The sequence below is a fragment of the Protopterus annectens genome, chromosome 7.part0, assembly GCF_019279795.1.
Source record: "Protopterus annectens isolate FY-2018-M chromosome 7.part0, PAN1.0, whole genome shotgun sequence".
NCBI classification, from domain to species: Eukaryota; Metazoa; Chordata; order Ceratodontiformes; family Protopteridae; genus Protopterus; species Protopterus annectens.
In genome coordinates, this window is record NC_056739.1 from 779,115,847 (window position 1) to 779,131,607 (window position 15,761).

Genomic DNA, 15,761 nt, shown 5'->3' on the forward strand with positions numbered 1-15,761 from the left:
AATATAAACACTGTTTTAATTCTAATACAAGTGTATTTCTTTTAAATACATACACATACATATTACACACACACACACACACACACACACACACACACACACACACACACACACACACACACTAATTCTGCTCTTAACCCTCAGTCCCTTTGTTAAGAGTAAAGCACATCAGCTGTATAAATGTCTGTCACTGCTGACTGCTTACTGATCCCGATAACCAGGAAGGTCAAGGTGCACTAAATATGATCACACCAAAGTACAGTAAAAGAAACATATGAAACATTAATGATTAATCCGATTCCTCAGTGCAGGTGCATACCCTGCCATAAAACTATAAAACCAGTCCTGTCTTCCTGCTGGGCCGAATATGCTGTTCATCTTCCAGACATTCAGTCTCCAACTTCATTCAAGAGAGTGTGAAGTCATTTTATGACTTAAAAAGCCATTTACTTGGGCTGCTATTTTGGGGGTGGGAATATAGAATCCACAGCCTTCTGATCTTGGAGGATCTAGTTACCTATTCAGCTGTTAATAGAGATTATTATACATAGTGACAGTTTTATCTCTTGCATACTTTACATCCATTCTGTAAAAGTTGGTGCCATTTAAGTGGGTCTTGTCACTTGTCTGAAAAAGGCCCAAATGAATGTTTATCTAAATGCCTCAGTATTGTTTTGGCAGATGTAACCTGAAGCTAGCATGAGTCACTGGAGTGTATTAAATCATTGCAATATATACTTAATTATTAACTCACTATCATGAGGCTGAAACTGAAAATTGAGCAGCTGGTATCGGTACATAATGTCCCTCAACAAGTTACCTTACATGCTGCTACTTATCGTAGGTGCAGAAACCAAGATTGCAAAATGTATAAACTTTTATTCTTAGAGGATAAAGGGAAAAAAAGTGCATTTGCTAGCATAATTTCACTGGAATTACAAAAGAGATTCAAAGTGGTAATTTTATTTTTATCTATGTTCACTGTGTACAGAAATGTCTTCTCTTCTCAAGTCTTCCAGCTCACTACTGATTTAAATCCAAATCTATGAACTGCTGGTATACCCTTATACTTTCTGAAATATTCTTCTCAAATATAAAACTGGAAAACACATTATGGAGAAACAGAAATTCTAACCACTTCAAATTAGAATTATTTCAATAAAAGACACAAAGCTATAGACATTTTCAACATATAAAAATATGATGCAGCAGCCATAACCAGAACTAAGTTATATAGCAGGGGATATTCATCTTAAGGTACTGATATGGTATAATAGGGGACATTCAGCTTAAGGTACTGATGTTGTATAGTAGGGGTAATTTTACTCTATTCAGCTGATTAAGTTAATTAGTACAAGCTTAATTAAGTTAAACAGAAGCTTAAGTTAATTTGTAGAAATATGGGGTTTGATTTGTTATGTGGGCGGGGTCTATAGATATAAAAGTAATTAAAGTGGGTTAGAAGGTAAAGTGGTGGAACAGGCCAACAGCTTCAAGTATATGGGAGGATGGTTGAGAAGAAGGAAAGTCTGAATGAGGAAGTCAAAGCCAGAATAAGAGAGGCTGCAGCCAACTGATACATAATGTCAGGGGTGCTGTATGTCAGAGGAATGCCAAGGAAGCTAAAAAGGAAGGTGCACAAAAATGTATTACAAAGAGTAAAGAGTACTACTGTATGGTACAGAAACCTGGGCAATGAAGGGAGAACAGATGAGGAAATCGAAGGGGACGGAAACAAAAGTGCCACAGATGGGTGGTGAGATGCACACTATAGGACAGAAGAATAAATAATGACATAAAAGCAGAAGCCCAAGTAGCTCCATGTTACAGAGAATGCTAAAGAGAACAGATTACACTAATTCTGACACGTGCAGTAAAGCAAAAGTCAATTTGATGAAGATGATTTGGGACAGACAGGAAGAGGGCAAGAGGAAAAGAGGACATCCAGCAAAGAGATGGAAGGACTGCAGAAGAAAGTGAAAGAGTGGCAGTGAATTGAGACAGACATGGAGACATGAGATGCATCTCCCGACCCCGTGTAAAAAATGGTGGTTGATTATGAAAGAGATACCATCACAGGAGGCAGCATCCATAAGCAAGTTGTTACTTTTATACTAGGCAGCCGTAAGGTGGGCAAGTAAACTTCCCTTGTTCTTGGAAATCACAGGAGTCAACCCAAACAAAGTGATGGAAGAACTTCGCCCAGAGAAGCCATTCTTATCATCATGGCATTCTGTCTTGCCAGGTAAGTATTTTGATGAGAGCTATGGCCATGATAGGAAGGAGGAAACAAGGTCTGAACATAAACCCAAGATAATACTTCTTTATAAAGCTGTAATCTGGTTGGTGTATTCCCCTGCCATGGATGGACTTCCATGAATTCAGAATATGTTTGAGTTGAACCACAGTCACTTGTTGGCACTTACTAGATAAGGCACATTTACTACATTATGGTATCATATGCACTCCAGTTACAGCAGGATAGACTGCATGGCCTGTGAAATTATTCCCTGTAATGGAGCCACAATTGCCAAGACAACAGAAGCTGCATTGAATGCCAGAATCTATACCTTTGCTGCTAACAGTGTCATGCTTATACTACTGAAATACATCAAGATCATTCTGAGGCTCAGACGTTCCCGGCCTATGCAACTTAGTGTACAAGGACAGTTCACCTTAGACTGAAAAAGATAAAAGACACCTGCTAGACAGGGGCTGCTCATGATGCATCATGTCTCTATATGCTACTGATGTGGACTACACCTCAGCACTACATCTGAAACATTTCTATTAACTAGTGTGGTAAGCAGCCGTGCAGCCTACTTCATCCTTGCATTCACTGTTCACACCCTACAAATCTAGCTACTACCCATGGCTTTCCTGTATTGATGCATTTACTGCAGTAGCAGCAGGCCTTGTACATGAGCAGTGTACCTGCATTTCTCATCCCTGGTCACCATTTCTTGGACGTTACCCAAGAAGTCAAGCATGGTGGACAACTACAAGACTTTCTCCTCTGCCTTGATATTTACCAGTATCAAATGCTCACACACATGATCTCTGCATTGAACATGATTACATGCACTCAGGCAGTCTACATTTACTCACAATGACAAACTGATAAAGACACAGCACATGTCCATGGACTGCAGCAGTGTCCTCCTGGGATGTTCACAATTTCTGGACTACAACTTGCATATACTCCTTGTCCACCATGTATACAGACCCTTAACCCCCACCGCCAAATCTGAATGAGCTGATGTCATATACGATCTTTGTGCTTTCCATATGCACTCAGTATCACACTCTTTCTTTTCCCTAAAGAAGTGTTCACACTTAACTCTTCAGAACCTCTTCCATTTCAAATTTAAATATGTGGTGTGATAGTGTCTTTCTTACACAAATGCACATATTAGTTTTTGACTCTTTTCCATCTCACCACACTTCGCCATCTTCAGCCTCACACATACAGCAGGCTGGGATATGGGATATTCAGACTCCCAAGCCTTCAGGAATGGAAACTATAAAAAAATATCCACACAAAAACACCTTTATTCCTCAGCAAACCCAAAATATTAGGATTTACTGCTAGATACTTTTCCTCAAAGATCAAACATTACAGTGAATTCCTCACACAAATATACTTTCTTCACAAAGCCCCAGGAGTAGAACCAGATTGTTATCCTCAAAAGGGCTACTTCTTTTGAATGAGGAATGATGATTCTTGATGCTTCTACTTGATTCAGAAAGAGCATTCGATTTCTGTCCCATTCTAAAGCTACATAACATACACACCAGGTGAGTGAGACTCTTGTGACACTCCAAGGAAGCTATGCCTCTGTAGCTGCCATCTCTTCAGACTGTTTCTTGAGATGAATGATGCCTTATAGAATTTGGATCCTCACGTCAGATTTGTCTTCACTCTGGATGGGTTCTACTTTCACTTTTAAGTGTTACTATTTTGTTTGCCCTTGGGATAGAGAATGTTTTAGCAACGTTATTCTAATTTTAAAGACTCTGCAAGCATTGAGTCTCAGCATTTGACTACCATAACTTTAAAAAACATCAGTGCCACCCACCACCCGCCACCTCGAAGCTTCCATATTAGAAGCTTTTCTTTGGAGTGATTGCAAGCCCTAAGCATCTCCCTAAGTAGGGAGCACCCACTTGCAAAGGATTGTCTTCATGAAGGTAATGTCTGAATTGTAGCTTCTATCTGTAGGCCATGATCCTGCCATTCTTGGTAAGTATGCAGAAGAAACTAGAAGCCTGAGCTTCTCTCCCTTGGGCCTGAAAGACATAATTTCCAATGTCTTATTCTTCTGCCTGTGAAAAAGTATCATTACTGTTTGCAGAATCTATACATCAAACTTATGCCTGGCTCCGGCCGCTAGTAATCCAGAGAAGGTTCTGGCCGCAAGTAACCCAGAGAAGTGGACTATCCCCACTAATATTAGTGACAAGGTGTTCACTCCTCAGTCAAACCAATCATAGACTCAAGCAATAGATACACTGCTTATGTGCTGGGGAGCTAGCATGATTTCTTCTTCAGTGCAGAGAAGGTTCAGCACCCAGGAGAGATCCATTCACAGACTTAACCAAGTTGATGGTTATGTTTCTTGGTCTTGATATTGGCGAAAGAGATGAGCCTGCAGCATTTCCAGCACTGGACTGGCAGGCTGCACTGTGCTATATGACAGAGACAGTAGTGTGCTTTCGCACTGATAACTATGGACCTGATAGTGGATCAAAGATTTAGATATTTCCAACAGAACCATTCACATTTTCAGGGAAGTGAATGAGGTGTTGGATTCCCTCATTCACAGACCCAATTCCTCCTCTGAGACTGAAGATAAAGACAGATCCATCAGCTGAGGGACATATGGCAGCAGGTGTCCAAAGATTAGTATTTTCACAACCCACATGAAATTGCAACTGTATCCTAGTTCTTCCCAGTTTAAAAAAAAACAAAGGGAGGCAGTAGTAAAACAGATTATTTTACAACATTCTAGATTATTCTCCTGATTTTACTTCTAAAAGCAAAACTTACAGATGACCAAAAATCATTCTTCTCTAATAAGAGAACAAAAGGATGTGGTTACAAGACAGAACAATTGTTTAATTAAACTTACCATAATAGTAGCTGCTCGAATGATCACTGCTACTACAGTTAGCTACATGGGTTTTATCCTGCATAGGATACAAGAGCTGGTGGGTTTCCAAAGCTTCAGGGTATCTTCCAATAGAATAGACAACTGACAGGTCAAGAACTGTCTGGGTACCAAACCCTTCAGAGTTTCATGCCAAATATAAGAGGGAGGCTATGACCCTTAAAGGAAAACTCCCGGCTCCAACACGTTAACTCAAACACAAGTTTTCCTTTATCCTTGTAAAATCATCCAACCTCTTACTGCTACAGGAATGCTCTAAAAAGTTTTTCAGTTTTACATTTGTCACCTTCCTTAGCGTAGGGCAGGGATGCCCATCCCCTGTTTTTTCATATCGCATCTTTTCAGGTGGACTTTGTCTCCACCTTCGTGACATACCTTCAACACAGTCTAATCAGTGGTTCCCTCTCCTGATGTTCCATCCACACTGTGATAGACATTATCAAGGGTGGCCTGGTTAACAGCTGCTATAAATTACTGCATATGTTGTTCTGGAACTGTGTTAATACCACTGTTTCCTTCAGGATTGAAAACATTAACTTAACAAGTATTTCCAACAGTAATAGTGCTGCTGAAGTGCTTGAAAACTATCAACATGTGCACTACCTGTTGCGGTAAGTTAATTGCATAAAATTTTACTGCATACAAATATATGCCTCAACTTATACCACCTATAAATCCTGGGATAGCATGGATTTTCAGAAGGTTACAAAATGCAAATGTCAAATGTCTGCTGCCGTTTTCTTAATTCACCATTTAATGTTTAATGTTTTACCTCTAAGTTGCCAGAAAACCTAAAATATAACACAAATGAGGAGATCCCACGAAAATCTATACAGTTTAGAGGTATGCCATGCTTTGGTTTGTGTGGGCTTATCGTTCTGATCATGTGTGTGTTAGTGAATCCATGTGTGAAAGCAAAATGTCTGTGTGTGTGAAGGCAGAAGAGACTGTCTGTCTGTATGAGACGCATGTGTATGAGAGGGAGTTTGGAATGCATGAAAGAATGAACGGTGCGTGCATGAAAGCAGAATATATGTGTGTTTGCGAATGTAGACGTGACTGTGACTGAGTGTATGAGAGAGAGTTAGTGATGCCTGAGAGAAAGAACAGTGCATGCATGAAAGCTGAACCTCTGTCTGTGAATGCAGAAAAGACTGTTTCTGTGTGTATGAAAGAGACTGAGCAATTCATGAGAGAATGATTGGTGCATGTGTGAAAGCAGAATGTGAGTGTGTGTGTGTGTGTGTGTGTGTGTGTGTGTGTGTGTGTGTGTGTGTGTGTGTGTGTGTGTGGAAGATACTGTGTCCGTGTGTATGAGAGACAGGTGTGTGTGTGTCATGCATCTGGCCATCGGGTTGGTGTGCCAGTGAAGGGAACATCCATTTTTTTTCCCCTGTGTAAAGGAAGATTCAAATGGCAGCAAATACAAAAATAATAAATAAATAACAGCTGGGGGATATACATCTAAGGCTACAGCTATGTTGGTTAACTGTTCGAAAGTATGCTGTATATGCCTTCCCACTTGGTTGGTGTTGGAAAATGTATCTGGTTTTGGCTGCCTTTCATGGAGAGCCATAAGTCATGGTTTGTTGATGGCTATTTGTATGTGACATAATACATTTTCCTACGGGAAGCTTTTTTCGTTTCAGTTTCAGATGCTATTGCCTGCTACTGAACCGGTTTTTGTGTTTATAGCCTTTTGCTGATGCATGCCATTATTTTGCTGGTGGTAAAATTTCAATACAGGGTCCCATGGAAGAAAGTGCGAGTGGAAAAAAAGAGGTTATGTACTCACCATAACATTCCATGCGAGTTGTTCATCTCGCCTTCATTCTCACTGATGAGTTCAGAGCTGATCCTCAGTTCCGACTTGGCCAAATACAAAAGCTCGAGGTCTTCAAGCAGCTCGTGGCCTACTCCCTATCCCATGATGCAGTGGTGCCCTCCTCAGATCTTGCTTGCAGCTAAGTATAAGAATATAGTAGATAGGGACAAAATATCCCTAAATTTGACTTTACTTCCCGATCCTCAAGAAGTTAACACTAGGGGGATGGTGGGTGGGATGTAAGAATGAAGTTGAGATGAACAACTCACATGGAATGTTATGGTAAGTACATAACTTCTTTATGTGAAGTTGTTCTATCTCACTTTCATTCTCACTGATGGGTTACCATCCCAAGCACCATCTTTCTTGGGTGGCTCACGGAAGTATATTCCTCAGAACAGTGGAACCAAAGGATGCCCTGTCCCTGGAGGCCTTATCCAATTTGTAATGAGTGATAAAGGTATGAGGTGTATACCATGTAGTTGCTGCACAAATGGAATCTATAGGTAGCTTTGTCAGAAAGGCTGAGGATGTGGAAACAGCCCTAGTTGAGTGAGCCTTAATTTTATGATCTAGAGGCATGCGCCCAGAGCTGTATGCATTGGAAATGCAATATGATAACCATTTTGCCAAAGTGGTTTTAACCACCGGAGTACCCCTCCTTGAATCTGAAAAAGAGACAAAAAGTTGTTCTGATTTTCTAAATTCCTTGGTCCTGTCCAAATAAAATCGAAGTTGTCTGTGGACATCCAGTTTGTGCAGCATATGTTCCATTTTGCTAGTATATTTGGGGAAAAACACAGGTAATTTTATAGACTGGTTGAGGTTTGTCTCGGAACAAACCTTAGGTAAGAATAAAGGATTCAATCTCAGCAAAACTCATGAAAAATCAAGTGTGGGGGTTTGATGGACAAGGCATGTAATTCTGAGACCCTTTGACCAGATATAATAGCTACCAGAAAGATGGTTTTCCATGATAAACATTTTAGGCCACATGATGATGCTGGTTAAAAACAGAGTAAAATGATCCAGGAAAAAAACAAAGTTTAGATTCCATGGTGTAGCAGGAGGTCTAACAGGTGGTCTCACATGAACTGTACCTTTGAGGAAGGCTTTAGAAAGTCTATGGGACATGACAGATGCCCCTTGATCTCCAGTCTGAAAATGCAAAATTGCTGCCAATTGAACTCTAATAGTTGCTGCATCAGCCCCTTCATTAAATAGTTCAGTCAGAAAGTCTAAAATGGATGAAATTCAAGCCAAATATCAGTCCACATTGTTTTGGGAGGCCCATATGGAAAATCGTTTCCATTTACTAAGGTACAGCTTCCTAGTAGATGACTTATAGGAGAATATAAGGATGTCTTGAGCTGCAGGAGAGAGGTTGTGGAACCTGGCTATTCTTGGAATTGGCGCAGCCAAGCTGTCAGTCTGAGAGTGTGAAGTGTCGGGTGAAGAGCCCCTGATGAATGGATAAGCAGATCTGGAACTGGGTCCAGTATCCATGGTTCGTCCAATAGGTGAGGCTGAAGAAAGGGGAACCAAATCTGGTGAGGTCAATATGGGGCTATTAGAATGATGGTCCTCCCCAGAGTCCTGGTTTCTGTAGGAATTTGGGTATCAAAGGAATTGGAGGAAAAGCGTACAGGAGACCCGGGGGCCAACTGTGTATGAGTGCATCTCTTGGGTCATTCCCTAGATTGGGGATTAGGGCAAAGAAGTTGCTGCATTTGGCATTAGTGAGGGATGCAAAAAGGTCGCAGAAAGGCTGGCCCCATCTGCGGAAAATTCTCTCCACTACTACTACTTTCAGAGACCACTCATGAGGCTATAAGATTGCTCAGCTCAATCTGTCCGCTATCACATTGGATCTCCCCCGGAATATCCGTTGCTACCAGAAAGCGCTGCATGGAAACTTCCCACTGCCATACTCTCAGGGCCTCTCGACACAGGGGATAGGATTTGGTCCCTCCTTTTTTGTTTATGTACCAGACCACCGACATGTTGTCCATCTGAATTGCAATAGTCCCTAGAGGAAGAAAGTGTTCAAAGGACTGCAATGCTAGTAGTACCGCTCTCATCTCTAGGGCACCGATATGCAGGTGAGCCTCGTGTTTGTCCCACGTGCCTTGGGCTGTCCTTCCCTGAAAATGCCCCCCCTCCACCCAGTCAGGGATGCGTCCATGGTCACAGTGGCAACCGGGATAAGTAGAACAAAGGGATGTCCTATTGTTACTTGAGGAGAAGTCAGTCACCATAAAAGATGCATTTTGCATGAATTCGTTATCATGATAGGATGAGACAATGGAAGTTCCTGAAAGGACCATTGTGTGAACAGGATCCATTGCAGAATCCGCATATGCCTTTGACCAACAGGAATGGCAATGATCGCTGCCATCATCCACAACAGCTTGTGCACTGTTGAAGCAGGGTTTTTTTGTTTCGAGCTAAGTTGCAAGACTTGTTATGGAAGGGTCACAACTCTTTCTGTTGGAGGTTTGACAGTCATGGAGACAGTGTCAAGATCTGCTCCTATAAAAATGGTACACTTTGATGGCGATAAGGCAGATTTTTCTGAGTTTATTGTAATACCTAATTGACTGCAGAGGTCTAGGGTCATATCCCTTACTTGTATGAGTCAATGTTTGGTGGTGGCAGTAAAGAGCCAGTTGTCTTACTATGGAAACACCTGGAATCCTAAGCACCGCAGGTGAGCCGTGATTACTGCCATGCATTTGTTGAACACTCTGGGGGCTGTAGTGAGACCAAAGGGCAGGGCTCAAAACTGAAAATGATTGGCTTCCAGCAGGAAGCACAGATGATCTCTGGATTGTCTGGCCATTTTTATGTGGTAGTACACATCCTGGAGTCTCACATAGACCTACCACGACAGCAAACCAAACACATAATCACACAAAAACATACTCGGAGGCTCTAAATAAAGATCTGCCTAAGCAGCAGAGACCTCCAAAGCAGACACCCAAGCAACCGCTACCCCAAAAAAAAACACGTGCAACACATATCTCACAAAGCCAGTGTGCCGAACAGTCACAGCCCTTAAGGCTAAACAACACACCTGATACACTTGTAATAGGTGACTCTATCGTCAGGCACACTGGCGTCCCGCTCACCAGGCTGAACAAGGAGAAGGTCACGGTGAGCAGCCTGTCTGGCGCTAGGATCCGCCACATAACACAAGCACTCAGGTCACTCCAAGGCAAGTACAAATATGACTCAGTCATTGTCCATGCTGGTGTGAATGACCTGAGACGTACCTCCCTGGACTACATGAAAAGAGACATAGAGGAGCTCTCTGAGCATGTAGCCCAGGCTGGTATGACCCTGACCTTGAGTAGCATCTTACCCTCACCAAGAATGATGCCACAGTATGAAGACAAGATGATCAATTTCAACAATTGGCTTAAGTATTGGTGTCATTCAAAGGGGATCCAATGCCTATCAGTTTGGGATGATATGCACGACAAGCCACAATGCTTTGCTAGGGACGGCTTGCACCTGTCACCCCTGGGCTTTCGGATATTGGCAAAGGCTCTTGCTACCCCCATAGTGCCTTTTTTAGGCAAGGCTCAAAAGACAAACCCACCTCCATAGGTATCACAAGGGATAAGAAACTAAGAGTAATGCTACTCAACGCTAGAAGTCTAAACCTCAAGATGCACGCACTCGAAACTCTCCTTAGCATGGAGAACATCAATATCTGTGCAGTAACAGAAACCTGGTTCAGGGGTCCTGAGAGCACCCCAGCACTACCAGGTTATACCTCATACCATGCTTTTCGGCCCCAAAACTTGGACCAAACCACAAAAGGAGGGGAGTATCGATATTCATCAAAGATACCCACACCTCCAGGTTGGTGGCAAAGCACGAAGCATCAGAGACTATCCATGTGCAACTAACAGTGGGTAAAACTGCCTTCCAGTTTATAGCCTGCTACAGACCACCCTCCCAAACCCAGGAACCCCACTCGGCCTTCCTGAGAACACTGGAAAATATGAAGGTCTCTCCGAACACCATTATATTGGGCGACTTCAACTACCCAAACATAGATTGGGAGCATTACTCTAGCTCAACACCCTTGCCCAAAGGTTCCTAGAATTCATAAACTCAAATGCTATGGAACAACTTGTTACCACTCCCACAAGAGGGAAAACATACTGGACCTGATCATCACCAACATGGGGACTCTATGCTCCAGACCAGAAGTGTATCCCTCACTGGTAAGATCAGACCATAAACTGATCTCACTGGATATTCACATCCCGACCCCACCCCCTGCCCAGAAAACCACAGTGAAAAACTTCTCTAAAGCAAATTTCACACTCCTCAAAACCGAGGTGGAATCCTTCAAAGCCCCGGGCCTGTGGAAAATACGCCCAGACCGCAGAATCCTTTATAAATGCATTCTATGAACACCTTCAGGACTGCATGGATCATGCAATCCCAAATAAAACCAAGACCCAATCCTCCAAAGGCAGACGACCTGTCTGGTGGACCCCAGCCATAAACAAACTATACAATAGAAGGAGGAAGCTACTACATGATAGAGCAAAATCCCAAAAGGGAAGGCATCTCTGATCAGTATTAGCAAAAAACTAAGGGCACTCATAAAATCGTCAAAGGCCAGCTTCGAGAGAAAAATTGCACAGGACACTAAGGATAATCACAAGGCTTTCTTTAGTTATGTTAGGAACCTGGGTGGGAATTCCCAGATATGCTCAGAATTAGTCCAAAATGACAAAAAATACACTGATCCCACAGACATTGCCAACATCCTAGCTGACAGGTTCAGCGCAAACTTCTCCCCTCCCACCAAAGGGCAAATATCTATCCCAGCAGAGTGCTGCCCCCCTGACATCTCAGATGCTCAGGTGGGAGCCGCCCTCTCCAAAGCAAAAAACACAGCATCAATGGGACCAGACGGTGTCCCAGGCTGCGTCCTACATGAACTCCAAGAAGAGCTAAACCCAAACATAAAACTACTGTTCAATCTCAGCCTTACTACAGGATATGTACCCAAAGAGTGGCGTACAGCAACAGTGGTCCCTCTCCACAAAGGTGGTGTGTCAACGGACCCTGGACACTATCGCCCCATAAGCCTGACTAGCTTGGTCTGCAAAGCTATGGAAAGGATCATCATGGACCTCATAAATAAAGATATTGGGGACCTACAGACACTGGATCCTACCCAGTTTGGCTTTGTTAAGGGCAGATCCTGCCTCTTAAACCTGGTTGACTTCTTTGAAACAGTCACCAAGGCCACTGACGAAGGGAAGGTGGTCCACACAGCCTATCTGGACCTCGCAAATGCCTTCGATACAATACCCCACTCGGGCATTATAGATAAGCTCACCAGCTTAAATATAAACCCCTATGTCACTAGATGGGTTGCAAACTGGCTCAAGGACAGAACTCACATGGTTAGAATTGCTGGAGCCATGTCAGACTCCAAACCAGTTACAAGTGGCGTCCCACAAGGCTCAGTCCTGGGACCTCTCTTGTTTGGTATATATTTCTCGGAGGTACAGGCCAACACGGAAGGACTGTGGCTGACCAAGTTCGCAGATGACTGCAAACTGGGCGCCATAATCGACTCTCCAGCCAACACAAGCATCCTCCAAAAGGGCCTCGTAGAAACAGACAACTGGTGCCAGAGCCATGGCCTCAAGCTAAACGCCAAAAGTGTATAGTCATCCCCTTTGGCAAAAACAAAGTGCCCACAAATTACCACATAGGTGGTAATCCATTAAGTACAGAAGAAGTAATTAGGGACCTGGGGACCCAAGTTGATAGCAATCTCTCATTTGACAACCACGTGGCCAAAGTGGTTAGAAAAACATTTTATATAGCCCACCTAATCATGAAGGGATTCACATCTAGATTAGGGAGGTCATCGTGCCTCTTTACTCATCCCTCATCAGGCCCATAATTGAGTACAATGCCCCTTTTGGGATGTACCTTACCAAACACCTGCAGCAACTGGAAAGACCCCAAAAGTACCTCACCAAGAGGATCAAAGGGCACAAACAGATGCCATATGCTGCCCGGTTAAAGAAACTCCAGCTCTACTCAGTGGCATACCGCCTGCTCAGAGGTGACCTGTGCCTGACATATAAGGCCATGTCCAACCCGGAATTAAGGGACATGCTGCACCTCAAAAAATCCAAATCCCATCGAGCTACACACTCGAGAGACTTGAACCTCAGCACTAAAATAAATAGGATATGCTGGAGGGACAGATTCATAACCCAGAGGCTCCCTTCACTCTGGAATAAAATCCCAGTCCAGGTTAGGCAGAGTCCCTCATTGACTCTTTTCAAGAGGAATCTTGATGAGTGGATGGGAGATCGTAGGTTTACCCCGGGTATCACTTCTGTATCACTGTTAGACAGAGGCACAGTATACTAACCTTGAAAAAGGGCATAGCAAAATTAATTTAAAATGGGTGGCGAAAGCCAAACATACTCTGGCTAGGCTTATAAATGCCCTAGGGCAGATAGCCTAGTATGAACCTATGAACCTATGAGTACATCCAATTGTCTCTCCCTAGAAAGGGAAGTATAAACTGTATCATGACCATCTAGAACTTTGCCTTTTTGACAGATTTGTTCAATCTGCTGAGATCCAAGATCTGTCTCCAGTCCCCTGTTTTCTTTTGAACTAAAAAGAACCTTGAGTAAGTTCTGAATCCTCTCTGGTCTGCTGGGACTGACTGGATGACTCTTTTTCTCTAGCAGCCTTGCAACTTCTATGGTTGCTTGTTCCCTGTGACTGGGTGGGACATACAGGATTTTTGTTACAAAGGGTGGGTGGGTGGCAAAGGGAATGGAGTATCCTCTGGATATTATGCTTTGTACCCAGTGGTCTTTTGTGATTTTTAGCCAGGTGTCTGGGTACAAAGATAAGTGTCCCCCGACTGCCTCCAGAGTTGGACAGACAGGCCTCCTTTCAGGAGCGCTGATAGGGTTTCCCAAAGAACTGATCTTGTCGCCCTGGTTTTGCAGGCCACCTCCCTCATGTGTTCGGCATCTCCCATTATTGCCCCCTCCTCTTCCTCCAGAGGGAGTTTCACCATGTGTGTTAGTGAAAGCTCCTTGGGACTTATGGAACCACATTTTCACACTTTTCTGACCTTTAGGATAAGGTCTGGTAGGAGTGGAAAAATAGACTCCTATGGCAGACAGAGTCTTTCCATCTTGTTTACATCTGGTAAGGGTTTCCTTTACTTTTGGTCCAAAAAGAGATGAACCAAATGGGGTATTAACAAAGGATGACTTATAGGGCTCCGCAAAGGAACATAAGTGCATCTCCTAAGAGCGATTCCTGTACCGACTGCCCTGCTCATTCCATCAGCTGCATACAAAATCAGAATCCTGGAAGAGTTTATAAGGGGAATTTTAGGGTAGCAAGCTGGGAGTTAACCTTGTCTGAGACCCCCACAGCTACTGCACCCTGTAGAGTATCTCCTCACTCCTTAAGGAGATCTCTATGTAGTCTATTAAAATGGGTAAGATACTTCAGGGATCAAAGAGTAAAGGCCACTGAACTAAACATGTGCTTTCCATATCTGTCCATGATGTGGAGGTCTCTGACAACTTCTTCTTGGTGGCTGCTGCCACCACCATAGCATCAACCGGTACTCCTTTGGTAAGGAAAGCCTTGTCATGGGGTGATGTTATAAATTTGTTAGGCCTCCCAAGAGGCAGGTTCCATGGTATCAGAGGACTCCCATGCCTTTCAAGAAAGAAGGTCTATCAGCTCATCGAAAGGTGGAGTCACCCAAGAGGTGGAGGGTTGAGAACCAAAAGCCTTTAGGAGTATTGACTCGTCATCAGTAGAGTTAATGGATTTCCAGGATACCTCCGAAAGAGATATCTTTAGACGAGAACCGTGGGGACCCTTCTGACTCATCTAAGTCTGTATCTGATGTAAGGGATTCCTGTGGGGAATCCAGGTGCTTCCTCTTGCAAAGCCTCTTCCTGGGAATCTCCTCAGTGGGAGCTTCTGGAGAGGACCCAGAAGAGCAGGGCTCACCCAATGGGGTTATCTGAGGCTCTGGGTCTCTATGCTTTTGAGGGATCAGTGATGCAGAGGAAGATGCAAGCACCTTAGGGGAGGAGGTTGCTGGAACCGATGATGTGGATGCCTGAGGGGACAATGCTCTCATCATGGCATCAAAGGTCCCTCGGCATCGATCCTAGGAGACACCTGGATCCACAGCAACAGGCAGCCTCCACGGGACTGAAGTGGTGGGCTCTGAACCAGAGGTAGGTGCCAAACTCACCCGAGCCGAGGCCCCGAGAGGCAAAGTCGGAACCGACAAATCAGTACAACTATCCTCTCTGGACCCTACCTGTGAGTGTCAGCTCCCAGACTCTAAGGTCAGCACCGAAGAAGTCAGAGCAGTTGGAACTGATAGACCTGAGCAGGTTGCCAGCTCCGCTGGTTCCACAACCATCAGCTCTGAACGCTCCAGCTCTGAAACTTTGGATTAAATTGGAGGAGGAACAGTAAAAATGGGCTGGGTTCTGGTCGGTTCCGAAGCCTCATGGGATGGTCCCAGCAAAATTTTAGTTAGTGTCTTGGTCTGCAAAAGTCTCTGCACCACTCAATCCACGTCCTTATCAGAAAGTCTTGAGGATCGGGAAGAAGCAACGGAAGAGGCCACTGACTGTAGAATAGGAGACTTTAAAGCAGGAGATAGTGGCTCCAATATAGGAGAACGGCTCCTACTAACAACCACACTC

The 15,761-nt window shown here is 43.7% G+C and overlaps 1 non-coding gene across 1 annotated transcript; it reads right to left on the bottom strand.

Annotated features, from left to right (window-relative positions):
- Positions 1–2,095: 2,095 nt before the first annotated feature.
- On the bottom strand, positions 2,096–2,253 carry LOC122807313. Its single transcript, XR_006365633.1, has one exon. It is a non-coding gene; the product is annotated as a U1 spliceosomal RNA (small nuclear RNA).
- Between the last annotated feature and the right edge of the window lie 13,508 nt (positions 2,254–15,761).